The sequence below is a fragment of the Callospermophilus lateralis genome, chromosome 14 (assembly GCF_048772815.1).
Source record: "Callospermophilus lateralis isolate mCalLat2 chromosome 14, mCalLat2.hap1, whole genome shotgun sequence".
Lineage (NCBI taxonomy): Eukaryota > Metazoa > Chordata > Mammalia > Rodentia > Sciuridae > Callospermophilus > Callospermophilus lateralis.
In genome coordinates, this window is record NC_135318.1 from 29,891,039 (window position 1) to 29,909,553 (window position 18,515).

Below are 18,515 nucleotides of genomic sequence, written 5' to 3' on the forward strand. Positions count from 1 at the left end.
CATGGCCACTACTAAACATCCTGGGATTTGGAGAGCAGGCTGTGCCCTGCTCAGTTACTTCATGATGTTTAGAGCAGCAGTTTTCAGGCTGCGCCTAAACCTGTGTTACTCCAGTGTATAAAGCAGTAGTTTGCCATAACCCACTCTATTTTGAGTTTAGGTGCTGAGGTGGAGTGACTCTACAACTTGTGTGTACAAGTAAAAGAACACTATCTGCCTGGTACAAACATAAGGCACAAACTGATAAATTAATCATGCTAATAAAAATGACTACCTGTGAATTTATCAAATTAATCAGAAGCACATGAATACATGGGCATATCCAACTCAGACTGGAAAAACCAGACCTATGCACTTATAGAACACACTAGACCATTGAATGAAGCAACCCCCTCACTCCAGGTCTATAAAAGGAGAAGCACCCCAAAATGAGACATGGTGGTACCCTAACCTTATCACCTGGTCACTCCCATGAGCTTTGCCCAGGAAAATCACCACAATGAACTTTCAAATCTCTGTCCTTGAGTTTCAGCAGAGTGCAATTTCTGCAGCATAAGCCACAAAAAACTGCCTTCCCAAGCAGATACACTTGAGACTGCAATCAGTCCAGATCTTGGCCTAGAGTAAGTTCTTTGATTTTGACAGCTCTGTGCCCTGGACAAGTTTTTTAAATGGTTCTTAATCTTATCTGACCACCTACAATTACTCTTTGCATTCATAATTGCCTGCCTTTGCTCTCAGGTCAGACTCCTGAATTCCTGTGGTTGCCTCAACCCTTTCTAAGCCTTCCTGCAACTTATATATATCATTGTGTAAAGTATGATTTGTGATGTGTTATAGATATTAGAAATTAAGATTGGAATAAAAGAACTTGTACTTGCCTGGCTTATGACGACCAGGTGACCCACAAATATTTAGTGAACTGCCACTGATGAAAGTGGTGTAGCCCATGAATTTATTGTTATTCAATAAGTTGACATTGTGGAAAGACACAAACCTGTTTGGTTTATGTTACTGACATAGATTGCACTCATGACAGGGACTTTCCCAATTTTCAAAAATGATGGAAACTCCTATATTTGTAATTAAAAGGTACTCTGAGTTTATTTCTAAACACATGTTCAAAAACAAGTTGGAAATGCATAAATAGTATAGAGTCAAGGTTCAGTATTATTTTTAATTCACATAAGTTGATTCAGTAAATAATATTTACTGAATAAAATTTTGTCTGGTTAATATGGAGTATTCGCAAGCTTGATTTAGTGCTGAGGTTTGAACAACTTAAGTCTGTGTCTTAAAAATGAAGCCACCACATCCAAAGCAAGAAGCCCTGTACGTTGCTATTCCTTTTCTGAAGACTAGACTGAATGTAGTTTAATCTGCCAACTCCCTGTCTTTCCTCCTACATCTTCACTGCACAATGCAGGTTTACTTGGGTTTTTCAAACTGATATCTAACTTGTGTAATTAAAAAAAAAAATTAAAGACTTTTGCCTTGGGAAAATCTGGCCCAATGTTGTGACCAATAACTCTGTGGAAGGAAATACAATAGAAATTCTACACTTCCAGGAAAGGTGTTCCATTGAAAAGGTAAAGTGTGGTAAAGGTCAGGAAGTAAGTCAGGCAAGGATACATAGGCTTCTGGAATCTACAAAGGAAGAATAAGTCTGCAAGTTGTAAAAAGAAAACAAAATTCAAATGTAATCTCAGAATAACCAATCACTTTTCAAAGTAATAAGATTTAGCAACTGGACACAGTGGCTCACCAGTAATCCCAGTTAAATCAGAAGGATTCCAAATTCAACAAGACCCTGTTTCATAGAATAAATAAATAAAAAGGGCTGGGGATGTAGCTCAGTAATAGAGGATTGAAGCCGGTCTTGAAAATCAGGATAGGGTCCTGTTCCCTCAGTATTGAAGATTGCTCTTGAACACCCAAAAAATGCAGGATCAAGAGCAAAAAGTTTTATTTAAAGAATAGGAGAGAGAGAGAGAGAGAGAGAGAGAGAGAGAGAGAGACTGAGACTCTTCTGGAAAAGGGAGTTGTCCAGAGCTGATGCCACGAGAAAGTGAGGTTATCTTGCCCCTTTTATAGATTTCAGTTTTTCTTTCTTCTTCGTCCCCTCTCCTCTTATTTTGCCTACATGACCAAAGGGACAGGAAGAGAGTCATACAGGGAATATCTCTGTATTTTCCATATTCGACTAGAAAGGCAGAAAGGGGGTACTCATTAAAAATTTCTTGTTGGGAGGGACAATTCCCTGGAGGCAGGTGACCTTGGCAACAGATGATGAGGAGGAGGAAGTGTTCTGGTATTCTGTTTCCTTTTGAATCAACCCCCATCTTCCTGATACAATACTTCATTATCTATACTTTTTGGAGGGGTGTACAGGGATTGAACTCAAGGGCCCTTGACCACTGAGCCACAACCCCAGCAAATAATACAAAATAATATTTTGTATTATTTAGAGACAGGGTCTCATAGAGTTGCTTAGCACCTTGATTTTGCTGAGGCTGGCTTTGAACTTGCGATCTTTCTGCCTCAGCCTCCTGAGCCACTGGTATTACAGGCATGTGCCACTGTGCCCAGCCTCATTATCTACACTGACTGTCTTTTGCCCTGGTCATAATCCCCTCTCTGAATAAGGGAACCCTTACTGCTCTAAGAGGAAATGGGTAATAACCACTTTGGCTGCTTCAGGATGAGAGGGGGCCATGTGGGGCAAGCAGTTTGGGTTTCCCTTTTAGAAATGCTGTGGGTGGGTCAGTTGAGGGGTCCGTGGTGAGAGTCTGGTTTGGAAAGAACAAGTTGTAAAGTCATCTAAGAGGTGGGTGCTTCTATGAGAGAAACAAAAAGACCTGAGTATTGGAATGCATTTAATACAAAATAAATGACAAAGAGTCTGGGACACATCAATGAATATCATGATGAGGATAGAAACCAGGAATTTTTACCAGGAGGTGCAAGAGCTAAAAAATTGTTCCCATGACAAAGTTAGTGAGGAAATGACCTATTTGGGGATATTAAGGATATTGTTCTCATAGTTTGTCAGGAATGGAAACACAATACAGTCTTAATAATGTCCCAGATGCCCCATAAGATGTAGGTAAGATATCTAATATCATCTGATTTTTGTAAAATACATTTTTATTGGCATATCTTCTATGTTTAGTAAAGATCCCTTTATTTACTGTCACTTAGGGCTAGCAAACAGATCAAGTCTGTCTATGTAGGAGGTTAGGAAGATTTGTAGGCCCTAAATTGATTTAAAAAAGCTTTTGACTCTGATAGTTTCTTGATAGTTATTAGGCACTCCTGTCTAGGAATCCCTCATTTATAGCCTCTAATCTTACTTACTCTTGGTGGGGCTGACACAAGTATTTATCTTAAGTTACGTTAGAAGAACTATTGTCTTTCCTCTTAAATGCCCAGGTATGGCTGCTCTTTGGATATAACTTATTTTGCTAGGTGTTTAAGACCAAGCTGGTCAAATTGACCTTGTTCCTATCTATTGTTAAGAGTCATCTGAGTTTCCTCAGGGGGCACTCTTGGGAACTTGTGAGCAGCCTCTTGGCTCCTCTAGTGCCATATTCCAGGATAGGTCAGGGTCTTGTTGACCACATGGCTTCCCTTGGAAGCATCAGGAACATTTCCTTCTCCAATGACCCTCCTCTTTGCAGCATGTGCACTGGTCAGCTTTCTGTTCTCCAGGGTCTCGTTGATTCCCCTGATCCAGGAGATCATGTGACCCAGAATTACAAAGTACTTAGAGAAGTCCCCTTGTGCCCTGAGTCCAAGCTGACTCAGGAGGCAAGAGCCAAACATTGGCTATTTTCTTCTTGGACTTTTCACTTCCTTTAGTCTCTAAGTTTTGGTTTTAAACATCCAGCAAACCAGTTTCATCAGTTTTAAACCAAGAGTACTGGGTTTTACCTTTAATGTCTATAACTTTGTAGTTATTTCCCCTTTCATTTATTGGGAATCAGTATTAGTACTGGAAGTTAACCTTACATCCTATAGGTGTCTTTCCTATAGGTGATGTCCTATTGTTCCAACATAACTCAGGTTGTTATATTAGAAGTTACACTTTTTTTGAGCTGGGGCTATAGCTCAGTGGCAGAGCACTTGCCTAGCATGTGTGAGGCACTGGGGTTCAATCCTTAGCACTACATAAAAATAAATAAAATAAAGGCATTCTGTCCATCTACAACTACAATTTTTTAAAAAGTTATACTTTTGCAATATAATAATGGTTCTAAAATTTATAAGGAAAATACAAAATGAAATTAATGAGAGCAAAAACATTGAGTTTGTATAATAGCTATGAACTAAGATAATTTTTATAATCCCAAATCTTTACTTCAAACTTCAGTTTGAAGAACACCAGCTTGATAATATATTCTTCTGAATCTTATGTTTTGAAGACTCGCATACTTGGAAGACAAGAATACATTTAGTAGACAAAGATACATTTAGTATACAAAGAAGCCAATTATACTGATGTTCTTATATTAACCAAGTTTAGCATAGTATAGTTTTATACTCTAAAATATCAGTTGTTGTTTAACCCGTCATACAAATCCTAATTCCTTTAAGACTAGTTTCTCTTAAATGATAAATTTAACAGATACAAGAAATTATCTTGATAGATAAAAGCAGATTAAGCTACTTCAAAACATAGAGGATTAAACTTTGGCTTATATGAGTTCTTTAGGAAATATTTGACCTTAGGAAAAAGCTTTAAAGCTTTAAATAACTTTAATTGGTTGCATTAATTATGTATAACCAACTTAGTTACATACAAACTTTTTGAGATTTACCCTCCACAAACCCTTTGCAATTTAGACATTCTACAACTTTTTGCTTTACCATCCAGAAACATTTCTCATCCAGAAACATTTCTTTTTCCGTCTATTTTCCATACTAAAATATATTTCCATATCTAGAATCTTCTTATATCTCTTTCTTAGCTATTGACTCCTTTTAAAATTTATTTTCAGAAACAATCCTTATATAAAATTTCTCAATTTAGACAAATTATTCCACCTTAATAAGATGAAATACCTTGTTTTTATGGTACTTTAATTGAAACCCAGTGTTCTTAGTATATGAAATTACTAAAATTACATCTGATAGACTCTTAACTCTTAAGCACCTTGTTTTTTTGAGAAACACAGAAACAAAGTGATATTAAATCTTTTTCATTTATCCATTTATGAAAACACACATAATATTTAAATATATTACCTATGGAATTTAAGAAGTCAAAGTACTTGATTTTATATTTAGCAGTTGTTGTTTTAGCATTTTACTTTGCAAATTAATCATATATCTCCTTTAACAAACACATTTATGAAGATTAATCCCATTTATGTTAAATCTAATTTACTCATTATTAACTGCAAAAACCAAGATATCAGACAAATACAGTTAACAACATTAGCCATCTCTTCCCTGTTGAAGAAAAATCCTAGAAGCAATGGGTATTACAGTCTGGATATTTTATAGAAACCAACACTATTAATTGTCTGACCACCTAGAAGAACTTGAGTTAGTAATTTTAAAGACATCTTTACTCTCATCTATTTACCTAATTTAAATTGAACCTTTTTTTAAGGCATGTGGACTAAAAGGTATTTGGATTCATTTCTTATTTAAATTTTTATATGAGTGCTCATTTATGTCAATTTTGATACCGTGTTCAATATATATTGATACAAGCACATATGTGACACAATAATACAATACACAGGTGTATACACATACAAAAAATGGACAGGAAACAAAGATCTTGTAACTTTTTGTAAGTAGATCTCCACAGGTAGGAGAAAATTCTACAGATGTTTAATTATTTTAGCCTCTATTAGATTTAACCTGTTAGAAATTAAATTAAAATAGATAGAGCTTATCAGACTTTTACATTATGACTTAAATATAGGGCAGGCCTATACAGTTGGAAATGCTAGGTGTAAAGTCTGCCATTGTGGTCAGTAAAATCAAAGGCTATGAGATTTATTCCCAACATCACCAAGTTTATGGCCTTAGGACTTTTTTGTTGTTGTTGGGGAGGTTTAATGAGGATTAAACTCAGGGGCACTCAGCCATATCCCCAGCCCTATTTTGCATTTTATTTAGAGTCAGGGTTTCATTGAGTTGCTTAGTTTCTTCACCGTTGCTAAGACTGGCTTTGACCTCTCGGTCCTCCTGCGTCAACCTCCCAAGCTTCTGGGATTACAGGTGTGCACCACCGATTTAGGACTATTTTTAAAGGAGATTTTCCAATGCATTTGAGAGCTAACCCTTGAAAAGTGGACCTCTGAACAAAGACAGTGTAAAAATCCTCTATAGTTACATAAAATAAGCTGATCAGAAAAATATATTAATTAATGTATTATGAATATACCATAAAATTGTGAGCGCAAAAATATAGAATTTTTAAAAACAGGAGTCCTAAAAAATGATATAAATGTAATTACTCTAGAAAAGGAGCATATAGAACATCTCTATTAGATCAGCGTTTACTCAGATTTGAATCAGTTGAGGCATTCAAAGAATATAAGAGTCCTGAAATCCTCAAGCAAAGATTTTCAAGGTAAAGAAGACTTGTCTTATGAGATCATTCCATTTTCCCTCCCTGTGCTGTATTAAGAAAGTAGGTGGTAGAATGGAGAGCAGGTAAGATAGCCAACTATTTAGGTCCCACAGTGACTTTTAAAAGTGACTCCTTTCTTTCCTTTGGCTCAAACTGGTCCTCTGCAAGCCTTGGAAATCTTGCAAGCTTTGTAAGCCTCTGCAATTTACCTTTCAAATGCAAGCCTTGGAGAGATAGAAATCTGCAGAAGCTAAGTAAGGGAAGCTGCTTGTTTTGAGCAGAATCTCATGTGTAGGGCATTTTAACCATTATTTTTCCATTTCCCCAGTCGGTAATTAGACCAGGTTTGGATGCAGAAAATTATGAGACATAATCTCCCATCAATACACTTTTGAGGACGAGGCTCCCCTTTGAACAACAACATGAACTGCACAAAAAAGAACAGAACCCATAAGTGCCTGCACCAAGGAACTGTCTCTTTGGCTAGAGGATGTCTCCCCAGTGCTGGAGCCACTAGTGGCCACCAGTTTCCATCCCTCCTTCCATGGATGAACTCTGGATTTAACTGCTACATCACCAGTGTGGTCTTAACCCGTGGGCTTTTCCATGGGTGGCCATGAAACTGATGCAAACCTCAGATTATCCATCCTTACCGTGTGATTTGTAATCCCTGGGAGAACATGGGACCCCTTTTTATAATGAATCTTGATCTGTGTTAATGAACTTTTTGGGGGAGTGTAGAATTTGGCCTCACTTAGAATCGAGGCTCATAGTTGAATTTAATTTACATGTTTGGCACAATTTGAGTTTTTTAAACAAGGAAGTCCTTAGGCCTGCACGTAGAAGCCTCGGATTATTTCCTTCCTTTTTACAGAACAGGCTGAGCATATTAAAATTTATATTTCCTCTGATGGCCATGATTCTCTATCAGAGAGTTTGTATGAAGACCATGTTTGGCAGCAGCAAAACACTAGGGGGAAAAGGCTGGAAAAAGAGAAAAAGAGTTTATGCTCTCTGTGGGCCAAAGGAATGTTCAGAAGGCTGAGGGCATAAATTTCCCTTTTTGCATTCAAAGAAGCTTGGGGAGCACACAGGATCAGAGAAACAGCTATGGGAATCCTTTTGGTAAAGGCTTAATATGCAAACAAAGGGAACCTAGGCATTTCCTTACTTCTCTATGGCTGGAGTCTGATCAGTGAGTGGAGGGGAGAAATGAACATGGGAAAGTGTAGTTTGGCTTCTACAGAGGTATATGAAACGGGGGCTTTTGCTCGGGGCCACTTGATCAACCACCCATAAGGGCAGTCAGAGAAGAGGTCCAGGGAGAAATCTTTACGATTCATTGGAGAGTGGCCCTGGCCAGAATCTCGCAGTTGTTCCAACCCTTTGTCCATCTCCTTGCATCCAAATGCAGACCAGCATTAGAGACACTGTGTCAGGACAGATATGCTCCAAGCCTGGATTGGATAGCGAGAAATGGCTTTGGCAAAACTCAACATGCCTGATGCGCGGGACAGGGATTGGGAGCCACGTAGGCCATGAACTCTGTCACCCTAGTTTTGTAGAATGGCAGCTTGCATGAACTGCACTTAATTAGCCAACAGATACCTATTATTGTCCTCCAGAAAGAAAAGAAAGTGGCAAAAGGTGCACCTCAGAAAGATGCACAGTATAGGGGAGCTTACCTCCAGGCCTCCAAGACAAACCCAGAGAGGCCCCCAAGAAATGCAAAGGCAAGAGCAAAAAGTTTTATTTAAAGCATAGAGAGAATGGGGGCTCCTCTGGAGAGGAGGGGGTCCAGAGCTGGTGCCCCGAGAGTGTGGGGGGTGTCCTGCCCCTTTTATAGACGTCAGGTTTCCTTTCTTCTCCTGTCCCCTCCTCCCCTGCCTACATGACCAAAAGTTCAGGGGGTACCACTCCCTATTTTCCATATCTGCCCAGAAAGGCAGGAAGAGGGTACTCTTTAACAACCCCGTCTTGGGAGGAACAATTCCCTGGAGACAGAGGACCTTGACAACAGGTGAAGAGGAGGGGGATGTGCTCTAGAAGTATTAGCATTCTATTTCCTTGACCCATCTTCTTGACCCAGTCATTCATTGTCTACACTGACTGTCTTTTTGCCCGGTCTCAGTACCACTGAGTTCAATCCCCAGTAAGGCAAATTTTTTTTTTAATTTAGCATCAACCAATCAGTAAGAAAAGAATAGAAATAATTGGCCCAAAGGATTAGGTACTTTAAGATGAAATTGTAAAATCTCAAGATAAAACAATTTCCCCTTTGACCTCATTACATCCTTTATCAGGTGAAAAGCTTGTAAAAGACCAATAAAGAAAGTAGGTGGTAGAATGGAGAGCAGGTAAGATAGCCAACTATTTAGGTCCCACAGTGACTTTTAAAAGTGACTCCTTTCTTTCCTTTGGCTCAAACTGGTCCTCTGCAAGCCTTGGAAATCTTGCAAGCTTTGTAAGCCTCTGAGTTTGACCTTTCTCAAAGCAGAATGTGGTTTTGCTAAAATAAGAAAAGCATCAAGTTCATTCTATATTTGATTGTTATCTTACAAAATTTGGCAGGAGTTTTGCCCTGAACCTTCAAGCAACGCAGGACAATCCATGGAGAGTTTGTTTAAGCGGGTGCCACTGCTAGTGAGACATAATATCATTTTAGGAAACTTCATTGCTTAGTGAAACCACAGTTTAGTAATGTTTTTTTAAATAGGGTAATTCAACTAGTTTCCAAAGGGCATTTTTTTTTTCCTAACATAAAGACTCACTAAAGGAAAATTTTACTGAAAAAATTCTGTTAGAGGAAATTTCCTACGTGGTGTAAGTGACTTTCCCCTCATTTGGCAATTCTTTATTATTTTTTTTACAGACCAAAACCTTTTGAGCTTTATACATTGGGAAGAAGGAAAGAAGGAAGAATAGAAAGTAAGGTTTAAAAAATTCTGGGATTGGGAGAGGGAGGGCACATAAAGACTGCCCTTAATTATGGTAGGGGTTCATCTAGGCAAAAGTGCAGGGAAGTTCCTTTCCTTCTGCCATCAGATCTCCCAGTATCCTTTCTAACTTATCTGTGTCATAATTTTTAAAACTCTTCTTCCCTGCCAGATGTCAAACATGGAAAATTATCTAATAAGTCATCATTTTGATGATTTACGTTTCCAAGGAATATTCTGATTTCTGAAAACCAACATGAACATAAATACTGATATTTTAGAGACTATGAGAAGCTGGTGGGAGCCCCTTATTAGGACCTCTAGCCCACAAAACCCAGGCAAGTCAAATGTGCCACATACTCGTGGTCAGTCCCAGAACCTCAAAAGAATTTTGAGGAAAAGAATTTTGAATATTTCTACCTTTGATGATTTCCTTGGGATGGTCTAAAACTAATAATGGAGGAAGAAAGAGAGGGATAAAGAGAGGGCAGGTGAAAGACAAAATTAAGGAGGGAAGAGGAGAGAGGGAAAAAACAGGAAAGAGAGACCAATGGGTGTCCAGGTAATGGGTAGACTGTTGTGCATCCTAGAAAAGAAGGGTGTTCAGAAAAAAAAAATAATAATATCACCTTAGAAAATACCAGATTTTTTAGGGACAAAAGCAAAGATTATCTTAAAAGAATACATGGCAAATATCTGGCCATGTGATTAAAATATCCCTGAACATTTTTGGCTTAGATATTTTTATGAGTGTATAGTTTCATCAAAAATTCTCCTCCTTGATGTTTCTCAATCCTGTTTGTATCCACTTAAGTTCTTGGTGTTAGTTTTGTGTCTGAGTCCTTTTCTTTGGGAGGATACTTCACTATCTTGGGATCCCTGAGTCAATAATAGCATAAGCCCCAGGAACACAGGGCAATCGATGCTGCCAGCACAGTTAAAGAACTCACCTATGCTGTAAAACTGTACCTAAATTTGTTCTTTTAGAATTTAAGTCAGCATACTATAGTAATATATGCATATCTAAATATATAGCTGCACAATTCACAATACCAAATCACGGAACCAGCCTAGGTGTCCTTCAATGGATTAATGGATTAAAAGAAAACATGGCATTATACACAATGACATTTTTTTAAAAAAATTTTTTAATACTTGTAGATGGACAGACAGCATGCCTTTATTTTATTTATTTATTATTTTTTTATGTGGTGCTGAGGATCAAACCTAGTGCCTCACACATGCTAGGCAAGTGCTCTGAGCTACAGCCCCAGCCCCACACAATGACATTTTAATCAGCCATAAAGATAAATAAGATTAGATCATTTGAAGGAAAATGGGTAGAACTTGAGAACATTATATTAAGTGAAATAAGCCAAATTCCGAAAGTCAAGCGTCATATGTTTTCTCTCATATGTGGAAGTTAGTGAGGAAAAAGAAAAATAAAAATTGGGGACAGGCGAGATCTCATGAAAATCAAAGGGAAATCAGTAGAGGAAAGGCACAAGGGGGAGGGAGAGGAAGAGAGGAAGGGGAAATACTGGGGAAGGATATTGATTAAATTATATTACTATATTGTATGCATGCATGAATAGGTAAAACAAATCCCATCATTATTAATAATTATAATGTACCAATATAAAATACAGAAAAAATAAATTTGTCTAAATTTTAGAGTTTGAGTGATGTATTGTTGCATGATGATGTCATTGAACACATCTATATTATAAGCATTCACAAATACCTCCTCCATGGTAAGCAGTTCAATTGCCCTTTTTTCCTGAACTCTTGGAAGATTGAGGTCTGTTGCCTGGTTTAAAAGATCCTAAAATGTGAATCCAGTGTCAGATGTCTTATGACTTACAGGCCAAAAACAATAGAAAACACATCCAGGATTTTCTTTGGAGGAGAATGAATATAATTCCACTATTATCCTTAATGAGGTATGTTTTTTTTTGTCCCCAAGAAAAGATAAAAAAAGGAATTCTGATATAGATAAAATGTTTAAATGAGAGGGGAAAGTGAAAGCATTCAAATCACTCTGAAACTAAATAATGGTAAATTATAACAGTTTCAAACAATTACTTAGTTCTTAGGAAAAACATTTACCATGGCAACGACTGCATCAAATGGCTCTTAAACAGGTCCCAAGCCATATACATACACACACACACACACAAAATTTTTTTCTTTTCTTTTTTTTTTATCTCCTAGATTCACCAATATCTGTTCAGTCTGTAGGCAAGGAGGTAGTCAACAGCAGCATGGTTACACAAACATTATTACATGCACCCCACACTTTCCTCCTGACACCACAATACATACCATTTTATAGATGTGCTCATGATGGTGGGACCAGTTTGATTGCCTTCATCTCCTTTCTGACATTACAATTGGGGCTTGGGGACTATTTGACCATGAAATAGGTCTTTAGCAAATAGCATGCAGGGATTCTTCCTTCCAGAGGATCACTCAAATAGTGTTACTTTCCGTTTAATCAACCTGTATTGATAGTACATATTAATGGAGTTTAAAGTGATATTTCCATACCTGCATATAACACTCACTGATCAAATCCAACCACCCAGAGTTGGGAATGTAGCTTGGTCAGTGGTACAGCACTTGCCTAACATGAACAAGGCCCAGGGCTCCATCCCAAATAACACACACACACACACACACACACACACACACAATTAATAAATTAATAAACTGTCCTCCCACCCTTTCCACCCCTTTCTCCTTTTCCCCAATCATTATTGTACTTTCAGGTCAACTTATTTTAACTTCCACATCTGAGAGAACATGCAGTACTTGTTCTCCCATGTCTGGCTTATTTCAGTAACATGCTTTCTTAAATCCATCTATTTGCACAAAGCACATCATTTCACTTTGTTTCACATCATTTCATATACCAGGTTTTCTTTATTCATTCATCTATTGATAGATCAATAGTGTCAACATTCTTATTTTCCATACTTTGATTTGATATTATAAATGAAAATATGCAAGGATCTTAAGAAAATAATCTTACATGCAGACAAAGATACAAGAATGAAGATAAACAGCACAGCATATAATAGCCAAAGAACTAGAACATGCTCTGACTCTTTTATTTTTATTAGAACAGCATAAAAATAATCAGAATAATGGGGTAAGACTCTGAACTGGGGAGCCAGGCTAACTGGCTTTAAGTTCTGGCTCTGTCAGCTTCTAGTTGAGTAACCTCTTTTTCTGTTTCTCAACTGTAAAATGGGGATCATAATACCCATATGTAGGCATTATATAAGATGTTTCAGGAATCAAATAATCATTTATTTATCTCCTTCTTGGACAGGATAAGTGTGCAGTGGTAGTGGCATATTTTCAGTTTTCCTTCGTAGAATATTTACACAGCAGATGGAGAAAGAAGTCAGATGTGTGGGAGACAGGATAAAACTGGAGTTATAGATTTGGGAGTCATCAGTTGAAATGCAAACTTTTGAGTTCATAAAAATTGATAAGCACTTGCAGGCAAAGCATAATAAGAAAAAAATAGCATTGTTTGAACCAGCATGTCACTTCCACTCCAAGTAGAAATGTTAGAGAAGCACTCACAACATGAAGTACAAATGTATATAGCAACATTGTAACTGTAAAATGTTTTTTAATTGATTTTTTAAAAAAGAAAATGACAGCAGAATGCATTACAATTCTTATTACACATATACAGCACAATTTTTCATATCTCTGGTTGTATATGAAGTATGTTGACATCAATTCGTGTCTTCATACATGTACTTTGGATAATGATGTCTATCACATTCCACCATCCTTGCTAATCCCCTGCCCCTTCCCTTTCCCTCCCACCCCTCTGCCCTAAGAGTTTGTCTCTTCCTCCCATGCTCCCCCTCCCTACCCCACTATGAGTCAGCCTCCTTATATCAGAGAAAACATTCGGCATTTGTTTTTTTGGGATTGGCTAACTTCACTTAGCATTATACTGTAAAATTTTTTAAATCACCGTATTTCCATCAACAGGAAAAGGGATGAATATATATGATGTATATAGGATCCATGCTGAACTACACACCACCAGAGAAACTAAACTTACATGAGCCAATCTCACAAATAAAAATTCAAGCAAAGAATCGGGTTGTAGATGACTATTTCAATTATGTAGCACTAATCGAACTGAGGGAAAGAATGGCTTCTGAGATACAAGAATAAACCTGAAATTATATTTAAAATATTATTGATTGCTAGTTTGTTATTAATTTTAGTGGTATTTATGGCATAATGCATAAAGGATTATTTTTTTATGATTTGCTGATTGGGTTTTAAGAGTGAACCAATTTTTAATTTGTTGGTTGTCAACATTAAGCTATCATATTATCATTCCTTGATTTCAGGAAATACAAGTGTTTAGGAGTACAATGTCATCCTGTCTACTACTCACAAGAGATTCAGGGAGAAAGCACTTAGTTATTTATTTATCTACATTGATATTACTCTGAGAAATGGGGAAGGCAGACAGGATGAAGAAAATATAGTAAAATATTCACAACTACAGACAGGTATCCAAGATATTATGTATGCGATTCTTACAGATTTTCTCCATCCTGAAGTTATTAAAATAAAAGCTTCCAAAGAGAAATATAATTTTCCAGAAATAATAATATAAAATTATCATCCACTAAGTGAATTCAACCACGGATCCATACTAATACGATGAATAAAGAAATGGAAATTTCGATGAGGAAAGCAGATAGCTATATAGTCTCCAATTGTCTCCCCACAAAACACTCAAGAATTAGAAAGCAAAGGATCAACATTTCAGAAGAGAAACCCAGCAGACACCACCTCCATTGATCAATGTTAACATCATCAAAAAAGGGGAAATCAAAATTATAGGTCACATGAGAGGATGCAATGAAAAAAATTGCTGAATCTCTTCTGGGAGGCTTTTCTCCCCAAACATAATGTCTGATCATGATGAAACATACCAGAAAAATACAACTGAGGGGCATTTTACATTTATCTTAGAAGATTGAAGGTAGTAAAAACCGAAGGTTGTTCCACACTGAGACAGACTAACAAAAGATCAAACTGTTGTCTAAATGTTTAGGTCCGGCTGGATGTGCTGGCTCAGGACTGTATTCCCAGCACTTCAGAAGCTGCGGCAGGAAGATTTCAAGTGCAAAGTAATCATGGGTCACACAGTAAGATCCTGTTGCAAATTAATCAAGTAATCAATTCACTAACTTATAATTCAACAGTGGAGCCATTTGTAACAATAAAAATTAGAAATACATATAAGACATCACCAAAGTTGTATTTAACTCCACCAAAGAATTAATGGTGACTAGGGCAGAAGTAGGGTCCCTGCCAGCTAGGTCCTAGCCCTAGACTGGACTGAGTAGCTATAGCACAGGTGGAGCTGGGCCACCAGGGGCCAGGCGGTGCTGAAAATGAGGGACACAGCCCTGAGGACAAAAATCTCTTGGGTTCTTAAGACTTTTAGAGACCACTCTGCAGACAAGATCCTGCTAAAGAGGCCCTTGGCTTCAGAGTGGAATGTGGGGCCCTGTGCAGGAGAGCCTGCCCAGGTGTCATTTTGCATTTCCCTCTTTAGGGTCCAGATCACTGATGGAAAAGGCACAGGGCTCCCTGAAGGCATAGGCCCCTGTGCGCATGACTTTGGGGCATGTTGTAGCTAATGAGAAGTGGCACATATCTCAGCTGGTACAGGGGATGCAAGGGAAAATTAATCTCGTTTTTGAGGATGGCCTAACACCTGTAGATTTTTACCTGTCCAGAAAATCCTGCATTCTTTGTCACTGAAGCTGATTTGGTGGCAGAAAATGGCTACAGAAAAAGACTTGTTCAAGTTAGAAATTCTGGTAAGTTTCAAGGGATCATAGTAGTTGTAAAAACACAGATAAATGAACAGTACTTCCCAGCTATACAAAGGTGTACTGTGCTGGACCTTGGGATGATGTTTCTTCCAGTGGCCAACCAGATGGAAGCATCCTGCCCCATTGTTCAGTTGGTACATGAGCAATCCAAAGAACCCACCAAGAACCCTTTCCTCAGGAGGAAACTGGTTCTGCTCTCTGACCCAGATCTCCTTCAAACTGTGCAGCAGATCTCAGAAGTTGGAAAAGTTAGAGCTTCCCTTCTGCTTCAGAAGTTTCCAAGTATCCAGCAACTAAGCAATGCTTCTATTCAAGAGCTTGAGCCAGCAGTAGGTCAAGTGGTAGCACAGCTAATCCACACCTTCTTCACCCAGTCCAGGATTACAGCTGCCCTTACATCTGCTATGTTTTTTCCTTTTGACCACAAACTACAGGATCTGGTTTTCATATTTTAAAAGAAGAAGAAGAAGAGAAGAAGAGGAATAAAGAAGGAGGAGGAGGAGGAGGAGGAGGAGGAAAGAAAGAAAGAAAGAAAGAAAGAGAGGTGCAGTGGCACACACCTCTAATCCCAGTGGCTGGGGAGGCTGAGGTAGGAGGATCACAAGTTCAAAGCCAGTTTCAGCAATGTAGCAAGACACTGTCTCAAAATTTAAAAAAGGTCTGGGAATGTGACTTAATGGTCAAGGTTCCCTGGGTTCAATCTCTGGAAGAAAACAAAACAAAACACCCTCCCGCCTTCTGCCCCCGCCTCAAAACCTAAGAAAATAGAGTATTTTACAACATTTAGTGAAAGCTGAGGTAGGCCCAATGGAGCCTGTGGTTGTGCAGCTTCACTGTTCCGACATTTAAGTGATTCTCAGGTGGCAATGCCCTCATTCTACAAAGATGGAAAAAGACAGCCTGAATCTTCCCAAGAGTCAGGGACTCGCAGTAAAAAGCCAGTTGGGGTAGATTTTTATGAGTGACCCTGACCTGTAACTGTCATGGAATAGACTTTCAGGTGGTGGATATAGCAATCTAAAGGAAACTGACCCACAATTAAGCACTGCTATCATAAACCTCTTCCTTCTTCTTGGACTCAGATCTGTTGTTTCGGTCTTGTCCCCAAATTCCTGCACTGCCAATAACTGGGTGCACAACGACAACAGCAAAGATCGAACGGCTGTACAGTTGTTCAGAGCTTGTTGAACACTACATTTGGGCAGTCTGAGTACATAGAATACAACAGTACTTTTAGTTATACATGCCAAGAGACAGTTTTAAATACATCAAACTGTTGTATGAATTCCATCAAACACTTTTCATATCAGTTTCCCTATCATTAGTGAGAAACAAAATTCCCTATAAAAAGACAAATAAATTATGTTACTATACTATTCAAATCATATATTCTTGTCTCCAAACTTCTGCTGTCTTCTTGAAATGCTTCCAAAAGCACATCTTTACTTTAGGTCCCAGAATAGAAAGAAGCTCTAATGGTTCTAGATCCAAACTCAGTAGAATCCGCTGTTAGGGTTCTGCTTGCTGCTAGTTAAAGACGGTGGGTGTGGCTTATGACCCCTGAGATTTTGCTGACCCTTCAACTTCTGCTCAGTACAAAACTGTCACTACTATTTCCAATAGAAGCGTGGTCTGGGACCGGCCTTGTTTGAACTGCGGTCTTGGTAATGCTCTTTCTCTAGAACAGTTCATCACTGACCTCTTCTAGCCTCTCCTTGGTCCGTGGAAGGTCCGCGGGATCAGCAGAGACGCGTCTGTCAAGGCGATGGCCAGATGCCTAGCCTAGCAGTGTTGGGGGGCAGCGCCGCTGGCGGGGAAGGCAGCGGCTGGGAGCTAGCCCGAACTTGCCAAGGAGTGAAATGGGCGGGCCCTGGGTGGAGGCGACAAAGTGGGCAACCGGGTGGCATGGAGAAGATGAGGCCGGAGGTGGTGGGTTGCAGTCTCTACAGATCACCTGTGTCGCGAGCTGCAGCAGGGCGAGGTCCCTGTCTAAGTGAAGTCAGGGGTGAGGCGTTCCCCACATCCCGGTAGCAGCTCCTCCAACCACCCTGTCCCTGTTCTGGGGGTCCCATTCCCAAAACCAGGACTATTTCTTGAGCAGTATCAGGTAACTCTTTTGCTTTTGCTGTCACCATCTGCCCCTGCATGTTACTAAATTAACATTCACTTTCAACTGAGGTCTGCGGAGAAGCAACTTACTTGTGGGTCATCTAGTTTTTCCCTATTTTTTTCTTCATATATATTATGTTTGAATCAAAAAGTAATTTATTTAGATAGGTGTATATGATTTTGGAGTTTTTCCTTGTTTAAATTTTAAGAAGGAATATTGATATTCTACTTTAAATTTAAAAAGAAAAGGATTCCTTCATGTTAGATCCCATCAATAGATGAACAGATAAGGAAAAGTTGGTATTCATACACAGTGGAGTATTATTCAGTCAAAAAGAAGAATGAAAACATGCCATTTGCATGGATATGGACAGAATCCCAAGATCCTTTTGTTAATCGAAACAAGTCAGACTCAAAAGAGAAAAATAATCACGTTTTCTCTCATTTTAAGTGAAATCTAGGGAGGAAAAAGAGTAGCAGAGAGACTATTAGAGAAGAAGGGGATGGAGGGGAGGGGAATATGAGAGCAGAAATGGCCAAACTGTGATGTGCATGTACAACATGCCACAACAAACCTCATTGTTCTGTATAATTGGTCTGCACTTAATAAAATTCCAAAAATCAAAAAATTAATTACTCATTGAAAAAGAAAAAGATTCTCAAGTAATAAATTTCCTTGAATAATTCATGATAGAGGTGGAATATAAAAACTGAAAATTAGAATGAAACTTGAAAGCATATTATGGTTAAGGAAAATAAACCAAACTCAGAAAGTCAAGGATGGTATGTTTTCCCATGTATGTGAAAGCTAACAGAAAAAAAAAAGAGAAAAAAAGAGGGAAAGGGACCTCATCACAATTGAAGGAAGATCAGTAGAGTAGAGGAAAAGGGTCAGAGGAAGGGAGGCAGGGATGGAAAGGGGAAATACTAGGGAAAAATATTGACCCAATCATATGGTCATATACATGCATGTACGAATAC

The 18,515-nt window shown here is 38.4% G+C and overlaps 1 pseudogene; it reads left to right on the top strand.

Annotated features, from left to right (window-relative positions):
- Positions 1-14,645: 14,645 nt before the first annotated feature.
- Positions 14,646-15,880, top strand: LOC143379957 (Fanconi anemia core complex-associated protein 24 pseudogene; annotated as a pseudogene).
- Positions 15,881-18,515: the final 2,635 nt, after the last annotated feature.